Raw genomic sequence first — 20,261 nt, 5'->3', positions numbered from 1 at the left:
GGGGGTTGGAAGTGGATGGGGGGGACACGGGGGGAGTGAGGCTGGTGGGGGAGAGGCGGTGGGGGGAGGAGGAGATGGGGGATGAGAGGGTGGGGGGAGGTGGGGGGCCGAAGGGGGTGGGGGGTGAGGTGGGGGACGGAAGGGGGTGGGGGATGAGTTGGGGGGGTGGGGGGTGAGGTGGTGAGGTCCAGGCACAGTGGATGGTGGCACCTGGAAGACTTCTTCCCGGGCCGGGGTATAGGGTCATCCTTCTCTCCTGCACAGCGTCCATGACTGCGTCCAGTTCAACGTCCTTGAACCGTCGCGCTGCCCTCCTTCCAGCCATCTTGTTGGCTGGGACGGTGTGTGTGTGTGGGGAAGGACCATTTAAATGCGGCTGCGGTGTGTGAGCCTCGTGAGTGCCAATCACGGACCCGGTGAATCCGGCACCGTTTTACATGAAATTGGTTGTGTTCCACGTGGCGACGATGCTAGCCCATTTAAAGCAGCTAAATCGGTGCAGCAGTTGCGCCGTTTATTCTGTCGTAAAACCCCACACTTCCTCCGCTGGCGTCAACACTTAGTCTCAGAAAAGGAGAATCAACCCATGGTCTTTGATGGGAGAGATAGGAGATTACAGGAATGGTCTTTGATGCGGAGGTTAGGAGATTAGAGGGATGGTCTTCAATTAGAGGGTTAGGGGATTAGACAAATGTTCTTCGATGGAAAGGTCTATGGGTTAAAAGGATGGCCTTTGATGGGAGAGTTAGGGCAGTAGATGGATGGTTTTCAACAGGAGAGTTAGGGGATTAGAGGAATGGTCTTTGCTACGAGTGTTATGGGATTAGAGGGATGCTCATCGATGGAAGAGCTAGGTGTTTGGAGGGATGGTCTTTGCTGATAGAGTTATTGGATTGGAGGGATGGTCTTCATGGGGAGAGGTGGGAGGTTAGAGGGATGGTCATTCCTGCGAGAGTTATGGGATTGGTGGGATGGTCTTTGATGTGAGGGTTAGAAAATTAGAGAGATGGTATTCGATGGGAGGGTCAGTGGATTAAAAAGATGGTCATTAATGGGAGAGTTAGGAGATTAGAGGGATTGACTTTGGTGGGAGGGTTGGGGGATTAGAGGGCTGGTCTTTGATGGGAGAGTTATGGGAATAGAGTTCTGGTATTCAAGGGAAGAGTTAGGGGATTAGAGGGATGGTCTTCATGTGGAGAGGTGGGATCTGAGCAGGATGATCTTTGATGGGAGAGTAAGGGATTAGAGGGATGGTTTTCAACAGGAGAGTTAGATTAGAGGGATAGTCTTTGATGCCAATTTTAGGGGATTAGAGGGATGCTCATCGATGAGAGGATTGTGGGATTTGAGGGACGGTCTTTGCTGGTAGAATTATTGGATTGGAGGGATGGTCTTCATGGGGAGAGGTTGGAGTTTAGAGGGATGGTTGTTGAAGGGAGAATTGGGGGTTTAGAACGATGGTCATTCCTGCAAGAGCCATGGGATTAGAAGGATGGTCTTTGATGGGAGGGTCAGGGGATTAGAGGAATGAACTTTGATCGGGATTTATGGGATTAGAGGGATGGTCTTTAATGTGAGGGTTAGCAAATTAGAGGGATGGTATTCAACGGGATGGTCAGTGGATTAGAAAGATGGTCTTTGATGGGAGAGTTAGGAGACTAGAGGGATTGTCTTTTATGGGAGACTTGGGGGATTAGAGGAATGGTCTTTGCTGTGAGATTTAGGGGAATAGAGGGATGGTATTTGAGGGGTGAGTTAGGGTATTAGAGGGATGTCCCTTAATTGGAGAGTAAGGGGATTAGAGGCATGGTCTCCGATATGAGGGTTCAGGATTAGAGGAATGCTCTTCGATGAAAGGGCTGTGGGATTTGAGGGATGGTCTTCGATGGAAGAGGTCGGGGTTTGGAGCAATGGTCTTCGATCGTAGAGTTTGGGGATTGGAGGGATGGCCTTCGATCAGAGAGTTGGGAGATCAGAGGAATGGTTTTTGAGGGAGAGTTAGGAGTAGGGAGATGGTTTTCAACAGGAGAATAAGGGATTAAAGGGATAGTGTTTGAAGTAAACGTGCAGGATTAAGGGGATGCTGTTCTATGAGAGGGTCAGGGGATTAGAGGGATGGTCTTTGGACGGTCAGGGGATTAGAGGGATGGTCTTTGACCAGAGAGTTAGGGGATTAGAGGCATGGTCTTCGATATGAGGGTTCAGGATTAGAGAGTGCACTTCGATGAGAGGGTTGTGGGATTCATGGAATGGTCTTCGATGGAACAGTTACGGGATTAGAGGGATGCTCTTCGATACGAGTGTTAGGGGATTAGAGTGATGCTCTTCGATATGAGTGTCAGGGGATTAGGGGGATGCTCTTCGATTAGAGTGTTCGGGGATTAGGGGTATGCTCTTCGATTCCACTTAACCTGCACACCTTTGGACTGTGGGAGGAAACCGGAGCACCCGGAGGAAACCCACACAGACACGGGGAGAACGTGCACACTCCACACAGACAGTGACCCAAGCCGGGACCCTGGAGCTGTGAAGCATCAATGCTAAACTAGGGGGATGGTCTTCGATGAGAGGGTTAGAGGATTAGAGGGATGATGTTTGATGGAAGAGTAAATGGATTAAAGGGATGGTCTTCGATGGGTGGGTCAGGGGATCAGCAGGATGATCTTTGATCAGAGAATTAGGGGATTAGAATGATGGTCTTTAATGGGAGGATTAGGGAATCGGAGGGGTCTTCGATGGAAGTGTTAGGGGATTAGAGGAATGGCCTTTGATGGGAGGGTTAGGAGATTAGAGGAACGGTCTTTGATGGGAGATCTAGGGGATTAGAGGGATGGTTTTCGTTGGGATGGTCAGTGATTAGAGGAGGTGGGCTGGATTCTCCGATTGCCGATGCTGAAATCGAATTCGGCGATCGGCCGGAGAATCCATTTTGACACTGGAATCGGGGCAGCACCGTCTTTCCGATGCTCAGCCCACTCAAAAATGGCATATTCGGGAAGGATGCTGCACGCCGTTGGGACAGCCTCAGGACATCACCTGAGGCCCTCCCCCTATGGTCTGCCCCCGATGGGCTGAGTCCTCGACGGCGTGGGACACGTATCCTCACAGCTTTCAGGGACCTTGCGTGGCAGATGCAGGCTGTGTCCAGTGCCACCACAGTTGGGGGGGAGCTGTTCCGTTGGCAGGGGGTGGCTTCGGCGGTGGCTGGTGCGACAAGTGATGTTGGTCCGGGAGTGGTGAGGCTGGTTACAGGGGGGCAGTTTTTGGCAGGCTGGGTCCGCATGCGTGGCCACGGACCCGGCCAGCCTGTGGCCATATCCGCAGGTAAAGCTGGGGGCTTTACGTGGCACGGCTGCTAGCCCCCCACCGGGCAGAGGATCGGTGCGGGGGCAGCGTCCCTTCTGGTCATAAGTCCAGACGTGTCCTGCGGACATAGCCGCATGATTGGAGAATCCAGCCCATGCTGTTTGACGGAAGAGTTAGTTGATTAGAGGGATGGTCTTCAATGTGAGGGTTAGTAGATTAGAGGGATGATCTTTGATGGAAGAGTAAGGGTATTAGAGAGAACATCTTCGATAGGAGAGTTGAGGATTAGATGGATGCTTTTCGACAGGAGAGTAAGAGGATTAGAGGAATGGTGTTCGATACAAATGTTAGGGGATTAGGGCCATGCTCTTTGATGAGAGAGTCAGGGGTTTCGAGGGATGATCTTTGATGGTAGAGTTAGGGGATTTGAGGGACGGTCTTTGTTTGGAGGGTCAGGGGTTTAAAGGGATGGTCTTTGGGGGTGTCAGGGGATAAGAGGGCTGAACTTTGATTGGAGAGTTAGGGTATTAGAGGTATGATCTTCAGTCGGAGAGATACTGGATTAGAGGAATGGTCTTTGGTGGGAGGGTTAGGGAATTAGAGCAATGGTGTTTGATGGAAGAGTTAGGGGATTAGAGGGATGACCTTTGATGGGAGGGTCAGAGATTAGAGGAATGGCATTTGGTGGGAAGGTTAAGAGAATAGAGGGATGGTCTTCGATGGAAAGGTCAGGAATTAGAGGGATGGTGTTCGATGAGAGGTTTCAGGGGAATCGAGCAATGGTCTTTGCTGGGAGGGGTAGGGGGTTAGAGGGATGTTGTTCGATGGGAGAGCTGGGGGATTAGAGGGGTGGTCTTCAAAGTGTCCTGTGCACGTTGGCCCTTGACGCACGTGCCGTGCGGCCTCCCAGACCTGCCTGAGCTCCATGTCCTGTCCACCCTCGCCCTCCTCCACATACTCCTCGCTGCATGATCCATAAGACCATAAGACCATAAGACATAGGAGCGGAAGTCAGGCCATTTGGCCCATCGAGTCCACTCCACCATTCAATCATGGCTGATTTCAACTCCATTTACCCGCTCTCTCTCAATAGCCCTTAATTCCTCAAGAAATCAAGAATTTAAAATGATGTTGTAGAGGACACAACAGGACGCACAGAATCAGGTGACTCTCCCAGTGTCATACTGGAGGGCCCCTCCAGAGTAGTCCAGGCACCTGAACCGCATCTTCAGGAGTCCGAAGCCCCACTCAATCATGCTCCTGATCGCTGTATGGACGTTGTTGTAGCGGGTCTCCATGTCGGTCTGTGGCCTCCGGATAGGCATCATGAGCTACAACCTCAGAGGCACCCAGGAGCCAAAGCCTCAGCCGGGGGGCCGTCTCAACATGTCAGGAATCGTCTGTCAAGTGTGCCAGGATGAAGACATTGTGCACATTGCCTGGGTATTGGGCGCAGACATGTAAGATAACAACTGATACACATATCAGCCGCACATTCATCGAGTGAAACCCTTTCGTTTGTATCAGAAGGCCTGCCATCTTCAGATGACCGTAGGGGGACATGCATCCATCGATTACCCTCTGGACCCGGGGCATCCCGACAATGCCGGCTAACCCCAGGGTCCGGGCATCCTGGTGGGCTCGGTCCACATTGAAGTGGATGTATTGAGCCTGGGCATATCGGGCCTCCATGACAGCCCGGATGCACTTGTGCACCGAGGTCTTTGAGATCCAGGACAGGTCCCCACTCGTCGCCTGGAAGGACCCCGTGGCGTACATGTTCAGGGCAACCATCACCTTGACAGTCACCGGAAGCGGGTGTCAACATAGAACATACAGTGCAGAAAGAGGCCATTTGGCCCATCGAGTCTGCACCAACCCACTTAAGCATACTCCCTTACCCAGCCAGGTTCATCAGGCTACATGGTGGCCCCGGTTGACACTGTGGACTCTGCCCCCGCATGCTCCTTCCCCAACCTCCCGCAAAATCGCTGCACCCCTGGCCCCATCGGTGGCCGACACCATGGGGGCCTCTGGCCCTGCCACCCGTCACTGATGCCAGGGGTACCATCAGCTGGCCTTGCCCTCGACAGGGGGTAAGCACCACAGCCCCCGTAGAGTCTACTGTGGGTGTTGCCCTGGGTGGGCTGCCGCTGGGTGGCGGCCAGGTTGGGGGGGGGGGGGTGGTGGAGGGTGGGGGGGGGGGCTGTGGGGGCTGGGAGCATCCATACGTCTGGTGTCACTCTGCAGAACCAGGGGCTAAAATGGGTGGTCAGTGGGGTGCGCAGTAAGATGCCGCGGTAATGGCGGTCCATGCCTGGACACTGTCACAGCCCCGTGGGGTCACCCCGACCACTTGGTCTGTTCCCCCCGTTCCCCCCACTCCACCGGTCCTGGCAGGGCGATTTGGCGTCAAATCGGCGCCTGCCGCGATTTTGGCGTTGGAACCTATTCACCGCCAAATTGTGTTTTGCGATTTCGCCGTTGGCAAACGGAGAATCATGCCCGTGATCTTCGAGGCGAGGGTTAGGGGATTAGTGAGACAATCTTTGATGGGAGAGTTGGGGATTAGAGGGATGGTCTTCGATGGGAGGGTCAGAGATTAGAGGGATGGTCTTCGATGGGAGGGTCAGAGATTAGAGGGATGGTCTTCGATGGGAATGTTGTTCTTCTTTGGAACGGTCAACGGATTAGGTTGATGGTCTTCGATGGGAGGGTTTGGGCAATAGAGAAAAGGTGTTCGATGGAAGGGTGAAGAGATTAGAGGATTAGATTTTGATGGGAGAGTTGAGAGGTTAGAGAAATGGTCGTCACTGGGAGATTAAAGCTGGTAGAGTTAGGGCATTGGAGGGATGTTTTTTGACTGGACAGTGAGGGGATTAGAGAGACAGTCTTCATGGGGAGGGAAATGAAATTAAATGAAATGAATGAAGTGAAATGAAATGAAAAGTATGGTTTTTGATGGAAGTGTAAGGGGATTAGAGGGATGGTATCATGGGGAGTGTTTGGGAATGAGAGGGGTGGTCTTCGATGGGAGAGTTAAGCGATTAGAGGGACAGTCTTCATGGGGAAAGGCAAGGGATTAGAGGAATGGTCATTGATGGGAGAGTTGGAGAATGAGAGGGAAGATCTTTGACAGGAGAGTTAGAGGATTAGAGGGATGGTATCATGGGGAGAATTAGGGGATTAGAGGGATGGTATCATGGGGAGAGTTAGGGGATTAGAGGGATGGTTCATGGGGAGAGTTAGGGGATTAGAGGGATGGCCTTCGTTGGGAGAGTTGGGGATTAGAGGGATGGTACCATGGGGAGAGTTAGGGGATTAGAGGGATGGTTCATGGGGAGAGTTAAGAGATTAGAGGAATGGTCTTCGACGGGAGAGTTACGGGATTAGAGGGATGGTATCATGGGGAGAGTTGGGAGATTAGAGGGATGGCATCATGGGGAGAATTAGGGGATTAGAGGGATGGTCCGTGGGGAGAGTTAGGGGATTAGGGGGATGGCCTTCATCGGGAGAGTTGGGGATGAGAGGGATGGTATCATGGGGAGAGTTAGGGGATTAGGGCGGTGGTCTCATGGGGAGAATTAGGGGATTAGAGTAATGGTATCATGGGGAGAGTTAGGGGATTAGAAAGATGGTATCATGGGGAGAGGTAGGGGACCAGAGGGATGGCATGGGGAGAGGTAGTGGATTAGAGGGATGGGTGTCATGGGGAGAGTTAGGGGATTAGAGGGATGGTATCATGGAGGAGTGTTCGGGGATTAGAGGGATGGCCTTCATCGGGAGAGTTGGGGATTAGAGGGATGGTATCATGGGGAGAGGTAGGGGATGAGAGGGATAGTTCATGGAGAGAGTTAGGAGATTAGAGGGATGGTATCATGGGGCGAGTTAGGGGATTATAGGGATGGTATCATGGGGAGAGTTAGGGGATTAGAGGGATGGTATCATAGGGAGAGGTAGGGGATTAGAGGGATGGTATCATGGAGGAGTGCTAGGGGATTAGAGGGATGGCCTTCATCGGGAGAGTTAGGGATTAGAGGGATGGTATCATGGGGAGAGGTAGGGGATGAGAGGGATAGTTCATGGGGAGAGTTAGGGGATTAGAGGGATGGTATCATGGGGAGAGTTAGGGGATTAGAGGGATGGTATGGGGAGAGTTAGGGGATTAGAGAGATGGTATCATGGGGAGAGTTGGGGATTAGAGGGATGGTATCATGGGGAGAGTTTGGGGGTTAGAGGGATGGTATGGGGAGAGTTGGGGTTTAGAGAGATGGTCTTCGACGGGAGAGCTAGGGGATTAGAGGGATGGTATCATGGGGAGAGTTCGGCGATTAGAGAGATGGTATATGGGGAGAGTTAGGGGATTAGAAAGATGGTATCATGGGGAGAGGTAGGGGATTAGAGGGATGGTATCATGGGGAGAGGTAGGGGATTAGAGGGATGGGTATCATGGGGAGATTTAGGGGATTAGAGGGATGGTATCATGGAGGAGTATTAGGGGATTAGAGGGATGGCCTTCATCGGGAGAGTTGGGGGATTAGAGGGGTGGTATCATGGAGAGAGATAGGGGATTAGAGGGATGGCCTTCATCGGGAGAGTTGGGGGATTAGAGGGGTGGTATCATGGAGAGAGATAGGGGATTAGAGGGATGGTATCATGGGGAGAGGTAGGGGATTAGAGGGATGTGTGTCATGGGGAGAGTTAGGGGATTAGAGGGATGGTATCATGGGGAGAGTTAGGGGATTAGAGGGATGGTATCATGGGGAGAGTTAGGGGATTATAGGGATGGTATCATGGGGAGAGTTAGGGGATTAGAGTAATGGTATCATGGGGAGAGTTAGGGGATTAGAGGGATGGCCTTCATCGGGAGAGTTGGGGGATTAGAGGGGTGGTATCATGGGGAGAGTTAGGGGATTAGAAAGATGGTATCATGGGGAGAGATAGAGGATTAGAGGGATCGGTGTCATGGAGAGAGTTAGGGGATTAGAGGGATGGTATCATGGAGGAGTGTTAGGGGATTAGAGGGATGGCCTTCATCGGGAGAGTTGGGGATTAGAGGGATGGTATCATGGGGAGAGGTAGGGGATGAGAGGGATAGTTCATGGGGAGAGTTAGGAGATTAGAGGGATGGTATCATGGGGAGAGTTAGGGTATTAGAGGGATGGTATCATGGGGAGAGTTAGGGGATTGGGGGATGGTCTTCATCGGGAGAGTTAGGGGATTGGGGGATGGTCTTCATCGGGAGAGTTAGGGGATTAAGTGGATGGCCTTTTATGGGAGAGTTAGGGGATTAGAGGAATGGTCTTTTATGGGAGAGTTAGGGGATTAGAGGGTGGTCTTCATCGGGAGAGTTAGGGGATTGGGGGATGGCCTTCATCGGGAGAGTTAGGGGATTGGGGGATGGTCTTCATCGGGAGAGTTAGGGGATTAGAGAATGGCCTTCATCGGGAAAGTTAGGGGATTGGGGGATGGTCTTCATCGGGAGAGTTAGGGGATTAGAGGGTGGTCTTCATCGGGAGAGTTAGGGGATTGGGGGATGGCCTTCATCGGGAGAGTTAGGGGATTAGAGGATGGCCTTCATCGGGAGAGTTAGGGGATTAGAGGATGGCCTTCATCGGGAGAGTTAGGGGATTAGAGGATGGCCTTCATCGGGAGAGTTAGGGGATTAGAGGGTGGTCTTCATCGGGAGAGTTAGGGGATTAGAGGATGGCCTTCATCGGGAGAGTTAGGAGATTAGAGGGTGGTCTTCATCGGGAGAGTTAGGGGATTAGAGGATGGCCTTCATCGGGAGAGTTAGGGGATTAGAGGGTGGTCTTCATCGGGAGAGTTAGGGGATTGGGGGATGGCCTTCATCGGGAGAGTTAGGGGATTAGAGGATGGCCTTCATCGGGAGAGTTAGGGGATTAGAGGGTGGTCTTCATCGGGAGAGTTAGGGGATTAGAGGATGGCCTTCATCGGGAGATTTAGGGGATTAGAGGGTGGTCTTCATCGGGAGAGTTAGGGGATTAGAGGATGGCCTTCATCGGGAGAGTTAGGGGATTAGAGGATGGCCTTCATCGGGAGAGTTAGGGGATTAGAGGGTGGTCTTCATCGGGAGAGTTAGGGGATTAGAGAATGGTCTTCATCGGGAGAGTTAGGGGATTGGGGGATGGCCTTCATCGGGAGAGTTAGGGGATTGGGGGATGGTCTTCAATGGGAGAGTTAGGGGATTAGAGGGTGGTCTTCATCGTAAGAGTTAGGGGATTAGAGGGTGGTCTTCATCGGATGGGTTAGGGGATTAGGGGATTAGAGGGTGGTCTTCATCAGGAGGGTTAGGGGATTAGGGGGATGGTCTTTTATGGTAGAGTTAGGGGATTAGAGGGTGGTCTTCATCGGGAGAGTTAGGGGATTGGGGGATGGTCTTCATCGGGAGAGTTAGGGGATTGGGGGATGGTCTTCATCGGGAGAGTTAGGGGATTAAGTGGATGGCCTTTTATGGGAGAGTTAGGGGATTAGAGGAATGGTCTTTTATGGGAGAGTTAGGGGATTAGAGGGTGGTCTTCATCAGGAGGGTTAGGGGATTAGGGGGATGGTCTTTTATGGTAGAGTTAGGGGATTAGAGGGTGGTCTTCATCGGGAGAGTTAGGGGATTGGGGGATGGCCTTCATCGGGAGAGTTAGGGGATTGGGGGATGGTCTTCATCGGGAGAGTTAGAGGATTAGAGAATGGCCTTCATCGGGAGAGTTAGGGGATTGGGGGATGGTCTTCATCGGGAGAGTTAGGGGATTAGAGGGTGGTCTTCATCGGGAGAGTTAGGGGATTGGGGGATGGCCTTCATCGGGAGAGTTAGGGGATTAGAGGATGGCCTTCATCGGGAGAGTTAGGGGATTAGAGGATGGCCTTCATCGGGAGAGTTAGGGGATTAGAGTATGGCCTTCATCGGGAGAGTTAGGAGATTAGAGGGTGGTCTTCATCAGGAGAGTTAGGGGATTAGAGGATGGCCTTCATCGGGAGAGTTAGGGGATTAGAGGGTGGTCTTCATCGGGAGAGTTAGGGGATTGGGGGATGGCCTTCATCGGGAGAGTTAGGGGATTAGAGGATGGCCTTCATCGGGAGAGTTAGGGGATTAGAGGGTGGTCTTCATCGGGAGAGTTAGGGGATTAGAGGATGGCCATCATCGGGAGATTTAGGGGATTAGAGGGTGGTCTTCATCGGGAGAGTTAGGGGATTAGAGGATGGCCTTCATCGGGAGAGTTAGGGGATTAGAGGATGGCCTTCATCGGGAGAGTTAGGGGATTAGAGGGTGGTCTTCATCGGGAGAGTTAGGGGATTAGAGAATGGTCTTCATCGGGAGAGTTAGGGGATTGGGGGATGGTCTTCAATGGGAGAGTTAGGGGATTAGAGGGTGGTCTTCATCGTAAGAGTTAGGGGATTAGAGGGTGGTCTTCATCGGGAGATTAGGGGATTAGAGGATGGTCTTCATCGGATGGGTTAGGGGATTAGGGGAATGTTTTTTTATGGGAGAGTTAGGTCATTAGAGGGTGGTCTTCATCGGGAGAGTTAGGGGATTAGAGGATGATCTTTTATGGGAGAGTTAGGTAATTAGAGGGTGTTCTTCATCGGGAGAGTTAGGGGATTAGAGGGTGGTCTTCATTGGGAGAGTTAGTCGATTGGGGGATGGTCTTTTATGGGAGAGTTAGGGGATTAGAGGGTGGTCTTCATCAGGAGAGTTAAGGGATTAGAGGATGGTCTTCATTGGGAGAGTTAGGGGATTAGGGGGATGGTCTTTTATGGGCAAATTAGGGGATTAGAAGGATCGTTTTCAACTGGAGTGTTAGGGCATTAGAGGATGGCCTTCATCGGAAGAGTTGGGGGATTAGGGGGAAGGTCTTCATTGGGAGAATTGGGGGATTAGGGCGATGGTCTTCATCGGGAGAGTTAGGGGATTAGGGGGATGGTGTTTTATGGGCGAGTTAGGGGATTAGAGGGATGGTTTTCAACAGGAGTGTTAGGGCATTAGAGGATGGCCTTCATCGGAAGAGTTGGGGGATTAGGGGGATGGTCTTCAGTGGGAGTGTCAGGGGATTAGGGGGATGGTTTTCACAGGAATGTTAAGGGATCAGAGGGCTGGTTTTCATCGGATGAGGTAGGGGATTAGAGGGATCGTCTTTAATGGGAGATTTAGGAGATTAGAAGGATGGTATCACGGGGAGAGTTAAGGTATAAGAGGGATGGTCTTCGACGGGAGAATTATGGGATTAAAGAGATGGTCTACATAGGTAGAGTTAAACAATGAGAGGGATGGTCTTTGATGAGAGAGTTTGACTCGATAAGATGCGTATGCTGATCTGAAGCCAAATTTATTTTCCTCAACCATTCTTTTTAAGATTAATCATTTTTGTAAATTGCATAACACAATCAGAGTTAGAGTAAATTCACTGTATTAAACATGCTGGAACTGGTATCTTTTACTGGCTTCGGGCAATTGAACTGACTGTCTCAGAGCGGCCTGACACTCACAGGGTTAACAGTCTCGGCACAGCTTTGCACATACTTTCTCGCCTGCCATCCCTTGGGCCTTGAGGGAAGGGGGAGGGGAGCGGGCGTCCCATGTCATCTGTTTTTCTTCCCCCCCTGCTCCAATTGAAGTTCACATTCAGGAGCGAGGGGAGTGAGCAGTGTGTCAGGCAGACTCTGGCGAGACATCGGGCTGCCTGTGAGAGGCCACACAATCGTTCCTTGTTTCACCTCTCTCCCAGCTGGGAAAACAGCCAGGAGGGAGGGAGCGGAGGAATTGAAGAAACTGGAGGCTTATTCATTCCCTCGAGCCTGTTACTCAGGAACAGGGGGAGACCCGTTCACCCCCTCGAGCCTGTTACTCAGGAACAGGAGGAGGCCCATTCACCCCCTGGAGCCTGTTACTCAGGTTCAGGAGGAGGCCCATTCACCCCCTCGAGCATGTTACTCAGGAATAGCAGGAGGCCCATTCACCACCTGGAGCCTGTTACTCAGGAACAGGAGGAGGCCCATTCACCCCTTCGAGCATGTTACTCAGGAACAGCAGGAGGCCCATTCACCCTCTGGAGCCTGTTACTCAGGAACAGCAGGAGGCCCATTCACCCTCTGGAACCTGTTACTCAGGTTCAGGAGGAGACCCATTCACCCCCTCGAGCCTGTTACTCAGGAACAGGAGAAGGCCCATTAACCCTCTGGAGCCTGTTACTCAGGTTCAGGAGGAGGCCCATTCACCCCCTGGAGCCTGTTACTTAGGAACAAGGGGAGGCCCGTTCACCCCCTCGAGAATGTTACTCAGGAACAGCAGGAGGCCCATTCACCCTCTGGAGCCTGTTACTCAGGTTCAGGAGGAGGCCCATTCACCCATTGGAGCCTGTTACCCAGGTTCAGGAGGAGGCCCATTCACACCCTCAAGCCTGTTACTCAGGAACAGCAGGAGGCCCATTCACACCCTCAAGCCCGTTCTACCTGAACAAGAGATAGCTCATTCATCCTCTCGAGCCTGTTACATAGGAATAGGCCAAGGCCCGTTGACCCCCCCCCCCCCTCCCTCCCAGAGCCTGTTACACAGGAACAGGAGGAGGGCCCATTCAACCACCTCAAGCCTGTTACACAGGAACAGAAGGAGGCCATTCAGTTCCCTGAGTTTGTTACACAGGAAAGGGAACAGGCTTATTAGCCCTGGTGGAGGCGGTAAATGCCCTTGGGTGAGTTTTGGCCCATATACCCTGGAGTTCTCTACCACAGCCCTTCTCCCCACAATCCCCCTGACTCCCCCTGTCCTCTCCTTTTTTAAGTTCTGTTCTCGCCTCTGAGTCAGAAGGTCATGAGTTCCTCCCGCTCGCGAAACACTGGCGAAGGGTCAGTACTGAGAGAATGTGAGAAATAGATGATCTGGGTTTGTTCTCTTTCCTGCAGTGAAGTTTCAGGGGAAGATTTCACACAGTCATTCAAAGTCATTCGAATGATAGAATCCCGACAGTGCAGAAGGAGGCCATTCGGCATAGCAAGTCTGCATCAACCTAGCTCAATTCCCTGACCTGCCCCCATAACCCCATCTAATCTTAAGGGACAATTTAGCGTGGCCAATCCACCTAACCTGCAAATCTTTGGACTGTGGGAGGAAACCGGACCACCCGGAGGAAACCCACGCAGACAAAGGAAGAACGTGTAAACTCCACACAAACAGTCAGTCGAGACTGGAATTGAATACAGCCCCCTGCCGCGGTGAGGTAGCAGTACTATCCGCTGATCTGCCATGCCGCTGTTCCGTGTTTATTTATGTGAGTCTGATAATTGATCTATGCTCACTGTGCTTGACTGCTTCAGCCTGGTTAATGTTTCTGTGCAAAGGAAGCAGAGAAGCTGCCCTAAGCTGGGCTGTAACAGGTGAGATTGCTGACATTTTGTGACTGACGAGACAGTTCAAAACTCTTCTCAACACAAACACTTTGTCACTTTGAAAGCGATGTCGTCTCTGACCAATACTAATCACTGTGTCACTGTGCAGCCCATATCCCATCAAATGATTGAATGCTTAGTTACAGCCCTGAAGGAGACCAGTCAGCCCATTGTCATTGTGCTAGCCCTCTCCAAGAACTACTCTCACAGTCCCTCCCCACTACCCCCACTCTCTGTCACTCTGTACATTTTTCCTGTTCGGATTCTGATCCAGTTCCCTGTTGAAATACTTGATTGAATCTGCCTCTCCCCCCCGCCAACACTCTGAGGCAGCGTATTTCCCGATCCTAACCGCTCACTGTGTGGAAACATTTCTCTTCGTGTCACCCTCCCTTCTATCGCCAATCACCTTCAATCGATGTCGCTCTGGTTTCCGATTCCTCCACCAATGTGAGTGGATTCTCCCTCTCCCCTCTGTCCCAGACCCTCCCTCATGATTTCAAACCTCTCGATCAAATCTCCCTCTCGACCTTCTCCTTCCATGGAGAACATTCCCAGTGCCTCCAATCTATCCGCATGTTGGAGAGACTGGGAGAAGCTGGAATTGTTCTCCTCGGAGCAGTGAAGTTTAAGGGGGAGATTGAATCGAGACATTCAAATTCATGAGGGGGGTTTGGATAGAGTCGACAAGGAGAAAGTGTTTCCCAGCGGCAGGAGACTCGGTAACCAGAGGGGACACAGATTGAAGAGAATCGGGAAAAGAACCAGAGGGGGGGGGGGGTGGGGGAGATGAGGAGAATTTTTATTTCATACACAGCGAGTTGTTGTTATCTGGAAGGTGCTGCCTGAAAGGGCGGTGGAAGTAGATTCAATAGGAACTTTCAAAAGGGAGAACTGAATCAATACTTGAATGGGAAAACTTTGCAGGAATATGGGTGAGAAAGCGTGGGTGGGTAGGGGGAGACTGGGGGTGAATTGGATAGATCTTTCAAAGGGCCAGCTCAGACCACAACAGGCTGAATGGCCTCGTCCTGTGCTGCATGTGTTAATGGTTTCCTGATTCTGTTGACAGCCCGGGGGTGGAGTGAGGACAGGCCCGGCTCTGCAGAATGCTGAAAGAGGCAGACGCGGGCGGGAGGGGAGGAGAAACCAGCTGATAGACTCTGCTGACCTCGGGTGAACCTGTAGCCACGGAGCGGACTCTGATTTAAGCCTCGAGTGTGGAACACACTCCAAAGCCTCCCCTTCCCTCCCGAGCCCGCCCCTTCGTCCGGTCTCGCTTACAAAAAGAGCCACCGACCGACTGCCTTCTCTCCCCACCCACCAAAACCCCACTCCCCACTCACCACCCTTCCCCTGCCCGGAATCCACCACCGGCCCATCCTCTCTCCCCAACTATCAACCCTGGGCACCCTCCCCGCTCACTCCGTACAGCGGGAGAGAGAGAGTGAGTCTGTGCCAAGGTGAGATCATTCCCAGAACGACCAGCGATTGGAAACTATTGTTTTACCCTGAAATTCGGGAGTCGCACAGAGAGAGAGAGAGAGTGAGAAAGACTCCAGGTAGGAACGGTTTTCTCAGGCACTGCTGCCGTAAGAAGGCAGGGTTGGCGATGCTGGGTTAGGAACCGGTAAGCACCGGGAAATATGACGATAGGCTGCATTTCTCCAGCGCCTGTCACCATCTCAGGACGTCCAGAAGCCAGTCGCAGCCAATGAAAGACTTCTTTCTTTGGGTGCAGTGGCACAGGAGTTGCAGCAGCCATTTTGTGCACAGCAAGGTCCCACAAACGGCAAAGTGCTAATGATCCAGTTTGCCTGGTTTTGTGCGTCGGCAAAGGAAGAATTGTGGATAAATATGCTCTGTAAAATAGTGGCGGCAGGATATTTTAGACAAACTTCAGAGGGCAGCTGGAAGCCTTGGTTTAATGCCTCCTCCGAGTGCTCACTCAGTATTGATCAACCGACAGTGCAGCAGTCGCTCAGTACTGACCCTCTGACAGTGCAGCGCTCCCTCAGTACTGACCCTCTGACAGTGCAGCACTCCCTCTGTACTGACCCTCTGACAGTGCAGCACTCCCTCAGTACTGACACTATGACAGAGCAGTTGTCCCTCAGTACTGACTCTCTGACAGTACAGCGTTCCCTCAGCACCGATCAACTGACAGTGCGGCACTCCCTCAGTACTGATCCTCTGATAGTTGGACGCTCCCTCAGTCCTCAGTCCCTCAGTCCTCATCCTCTTGCAGTGCGCCACTCCCTCAGCACTGACCCTCTGACAATGCTGCACTCCGTCAGCACTGACCCTCTGACAATGCTGCACTCCGTCAGTACTGACCATCTGACAGTGCAGCGCTCCATCAGTACTGACCCTCTGGCAGTGTGCCACTCCCTCAGCACTGACCCTCTGACAATGCGGCACTCCCTCAGTAATGACCATCTGACTGCAGCACTCTCTCAGTACTGACCCTCTGACAGTGCAGCGCTCCCTCAGGATTGACCCTCTGACAATGCAGCACTCCCACAGTACTGACCCCTCCAACAGTGCAGCGCTCCCTCAGTACTGACCCTCTGACAGTGCAGCACTCCCTCAGTACTGACCCTCTGACAGTGCAGCGCTCCCTCAGTACTGACCCTCTGACAGTGCAGCACTCCCTCTGTACTGACCCTCTGACAGTGCAGCGCTCCCTCAGTACTGACCCTCTGACAGTTCAGCACCCCCTCAGTACTGACCCTCTGACAGTCCAGCGTTCCCTCAGCACCGATCAACTGACAGTGCGGCACTCCCTCAGTACTGATCCTCTGATAGTTGGTGGCTCCCTCAGTCCCCAGTCCCTCAGTCCTCATCCTCTTGCAGTGCGCCACTCCCTCAGCACTGACCCTCTGACAATGTGGCACTCCCTCAGTAATGACCATCTGACTGCAGCACTCTCTCAGTACTGACCCTCTGACAGTGCAGCGCTCCCTCAGGATTGACCCTCTGACAATGCAGCACTCCCTCAGTACTGACCCCCCAACAGTGCAGCGCTCCCTCAGTACTGACCCTCTGACAGTGCAACATTCCCTCAGTACAGACCCTCTGGCAGGGCAGCACTCCCTCAGTACTGACCCTCAGACAGTTTGGCACTCCCTCAGTACTGACCCTCTGACAGTGCAACATTCCCTCAGTACAGACCCTCTGGCAGGGCAGCATTCCCTCAGTACTGACCCTCTGACAGTGCAGCGCTCCCTCAGTACTGACCCTCTGACAGTGCAGCACTCCCTCAGTAATGACCATCTGACTGCAGCACTCTCTCAGTACTGACCCTCTGACAGTGCAGCGCTCCCTCAGGATTGACCCTCTGACAATGCAGCACTCCCTCAGTACTGACCCCCCAACAGTGCAGCGCTCCCTCAGTACTGACCCTCTGACAGTGCAACATTCCCTCAGTACAGACCCTCTGGCAGGGCAGCACTCCCTCAGTACTGACCCTCAGACAGTTTGGCACTCCCTCAGTACTGACCCTCTGACAGTGCAACATTCCCTCAGTACAGACCCTCTGGCAGGGCAGCACTCCCTCAGTACTGACCCTCTGACTGTGCAGCACTCCCTCGGTACTGACCCTCTGACTGTGCAGCACTCACTCAGTACTGACCCTCTGACAGTGCTGCCCTCCCTCAGTACTGACCCTCTGACAGTGCAGCACTCCCTCAGTACTGACCCTCTGGCAATGCGGCACACTCTCAGTACTGACCCTCTGACAGTGCGGCACCCCCTCAGTACTGACCCTCTGACAGTGCAGCATTCCCTCAGTGCTGATCCTCTGACTGTATGGCACTCCCTCAGTACTGACCCTCTGGCGGTGCGGCACCCCCTTAGTACTGACCCTCTGACAGTGCGGCACACTCTCAGTACTGAACCTCTGACAGTTTGGCACTCCCTCAGTACTGACCCTCTGACAGTGCAACATTCCCTCAGTACAGACCCTCTGGCAGGGCAGCACTCCCTCAGTACTGACCCTCTGACTGTGCAGCACTCCCTCAGTGCTGACCCTCTGACTGTGCAGCACTCCCTCAGTACTGACCCTCCGACAGTGCAGCACTCCCTCAGTGCTGACCCTCTGACAGTGCAGCACTCCCTCAGTACTGACCCTTTGACAGTGCAGCACTCCCTCAGTACTGACCCTCTGACAGTGCAGCACTCCCTCAGTATTGACCCTCTGACAGTGCAGCACTCCCGCAGTACTGACCCTCCGATAGTGCAGCACTCCCTCAGTGCTGACGCTCTGACAGTGCAGCACTCCCTTAGTACTGACCCTCTGACAGTGCAGCACTCCCTCAGTACTGACCCTCTGACAGTACAGCACTCCCTCATTACTGACCCTCTGACAGTGCAGCACTCCCTCAGTACTGACCATCTGACAGTGCAGCACTCCCTCAGTACTGACCCTCTGACAGTGCAGCGCTCCCTCAGTGCTGACCCTCTGACAGTGCGGCACTCCCTCAGTACTGACCCTCTGACAGTACAGCACTCCCTCAGTACTGACCCTCTGACAGTGCAGCACTCCCTCAGTACTGACCCTCTGACAGTGCAGCACGCTCTCAGTACTGACGCTCTGACAGTACAGCACTCCCTCAGTACTGACCCTCTGACAGTGCAGCACTCCCTCAGTACTGACCCTCTGACAGTGCAGCACTCCCTCAGTGCTGACCCTCTGACAGTGCAGCACTCCCTCAGTGCTGACTTTCTGAATGTGCAGCACTCTGTTGCACTTGCACAAACAAGCTGACCAAAATCAAGATGATGCACCTGAATACTGACACTGTCCTGTATCGGAAGATTAAAAATATATTTGTTTGGAGATTTAGTCTCCTCCGCATTCTGGGATGTCAGTCGCGTCTTTGCAAGAGATTTACCGAATGTTCCCAGGGATGAAGGACATTCAGTTCATGCGGTGTGACCGGGGCATCTTGCTATTGTTTTCCTCGGAGCGGAGAAGGTTCAGGGGGAGATTGAGTGATAGAATCACAGAATCATAAAATTTACAGTTCAGAAGGAGGCCATTCAGCCCATCGAGTCTGCACCGGCCCTTGGAAAGAGCACCCTACCTAAGCCCACACCTACCTAAGCTCCACCCTATCCCCATAACCCCATTTAATCTTTTTTAGACCCTAGGAGCAATTTAGCTCAGTCAATCCACCTAATATGCACATCTTTGGACTGTGGGAGGAAACCGGTGCACCCGGAGGAAACCCACGCAGCAACGGGGAGAAATTGCAATCTCCACACAGTCATCCAAGGTCAGAATTGAACCCGTGTCCCAGGCGCTGTGAGGCAGCAGTGTTAACCACTGTGCCACTGTGCCGCCCAAGGGTCCTTGAATCTTGCTGAAGAGAGGGAGGAAGAGAGAGAGGGTGACATGTTCCTCAAACTTTTCTTCTCACACTCAACAGGCAAGAATATCACATTTTAAACTCAAAACAATTCACATGGCAGAGATGTGGGTACTGATTGGTTGGCAAGTTGAATCTTATTAATCGAGGTGTTGGCATGGAGAAAGCATGTGGAACCATAGACTTCCCACGCTCCCGGGTATTTCAGAAAAGGTCCAAGGCTTGAACATATTCTTTTTGTTTTCAAAGAATGGGTCCCTGTGTATGAATGTTTATCGCTTCGAACAAGTTTAAATTTGCCAGGGTATGAGCTTGACTGACCATCCCAAATTGGCTCTTGGTGTTGCTATAGTGCACTCAGGGGTGTCCAGTAAGTTCTGCTCAATTACAGACTCATATCCAACCGGGGACAATTTGTTTGGGGTTTTGAGAGCGGGGGTTGGTTATGTACAGACTGTCTTTTTCCTATTCCGAATAACCAAAGGATCCTGCCCTTTAAGTCGTCATGCCAACACGTTAAATAGGAGCAGCAGTTGGCCATTTGGCCCTTTGAGCCTGTTTCAATGTGATCATGGCTGATCTGTCTGCGTTTCTAATTCCACATTCCCGTCCACTCCCAACGCCATTTTTGATTCCCTGGCCTCACAAGAATATATCTAGTTGAGCAAAGCTGCTTCCACCGCCTTCTGAGACAGACAGTTCCAAAGTCGCACAACATTCCCAGGAGAAAAAGATTTCTCATCTCTGTCCTAAAAGGTCAATCCCTAATTTTAAAAAGTGTCCCTAAGCAACATCCTAGGGGTTGCCATTGACCAGAAACTGAACTGGACTAGCCATATTAATTCATCTTTATTATTGTCACAAGTAGGTTTACGTTAACACTGCAATGAAGTTACTGTGTAAATCCCCTAGTCGCCACACTCGGTGCCTGTTCAGGTTCACTGAGGGATAATGCAGAATGCCCAGTTCACCTAACAAGCACATCTTTTGGAACTTATATACACTGTGTCTACAAGAGCAGGTCAAAGACTAAGAATCCTGCGGTGAGTAACTCATCTCCTGACCCCCCAAGGTCTGTCCACCACCTGCATGGCACAAGTCAGGAGAGTGATGGAATACTCACCACTTACCTGGGTAAGTGCAGCTCCAACAACACTCAAGAGGCTCAACATCATCCAGGACAAAGCA

At 52.2% G+C, this 20,261-nt stretch overlaps 1 long non-coding RNA gene across 1 annotated transcript in view; it reads left to right on the top strand.

The window, feature by feature from the left end:
- Positions 1-14,903: 14,903 nt before the first annotated feature.
- Positions 14,904-20,261, top strand: part of LOC140386525 (uncharacterized) — a 172,780-nt gene continuing 167,422 nt past the window's right edge. Inside the window, exon 1 of the long non-coding RNA XR_011933631.1 lies at positions 14,904-15,263. This is a non-coding gene — a long non-coding RNA (uncharacterized lncRNA). The remainder of the gene's footprint in view (positions 15,264-20,261) is intronic.

This window comes from Scyliorhinus torazame, chromosome 12, assembly GCF_047496885.1.
Source record: "Scyliorhinus torazame isolate Kashiwa2021f chromosome 12, sScyTor2.1, whole genome shotgun sequence".
Taxonomy (NCBI): domain Eukaryota; kingdom Metazoa; phylum Chordata; class Chondrichthyes; order Carcharhiniformes; family Scyliorhinidae; genus Scyliorhinus; species Scyliorhinus torazame.
Note: the sequence above shows the minus strand (reverse complement) of the source record. Positions and strands in the feature narration are given on the sequence as shown.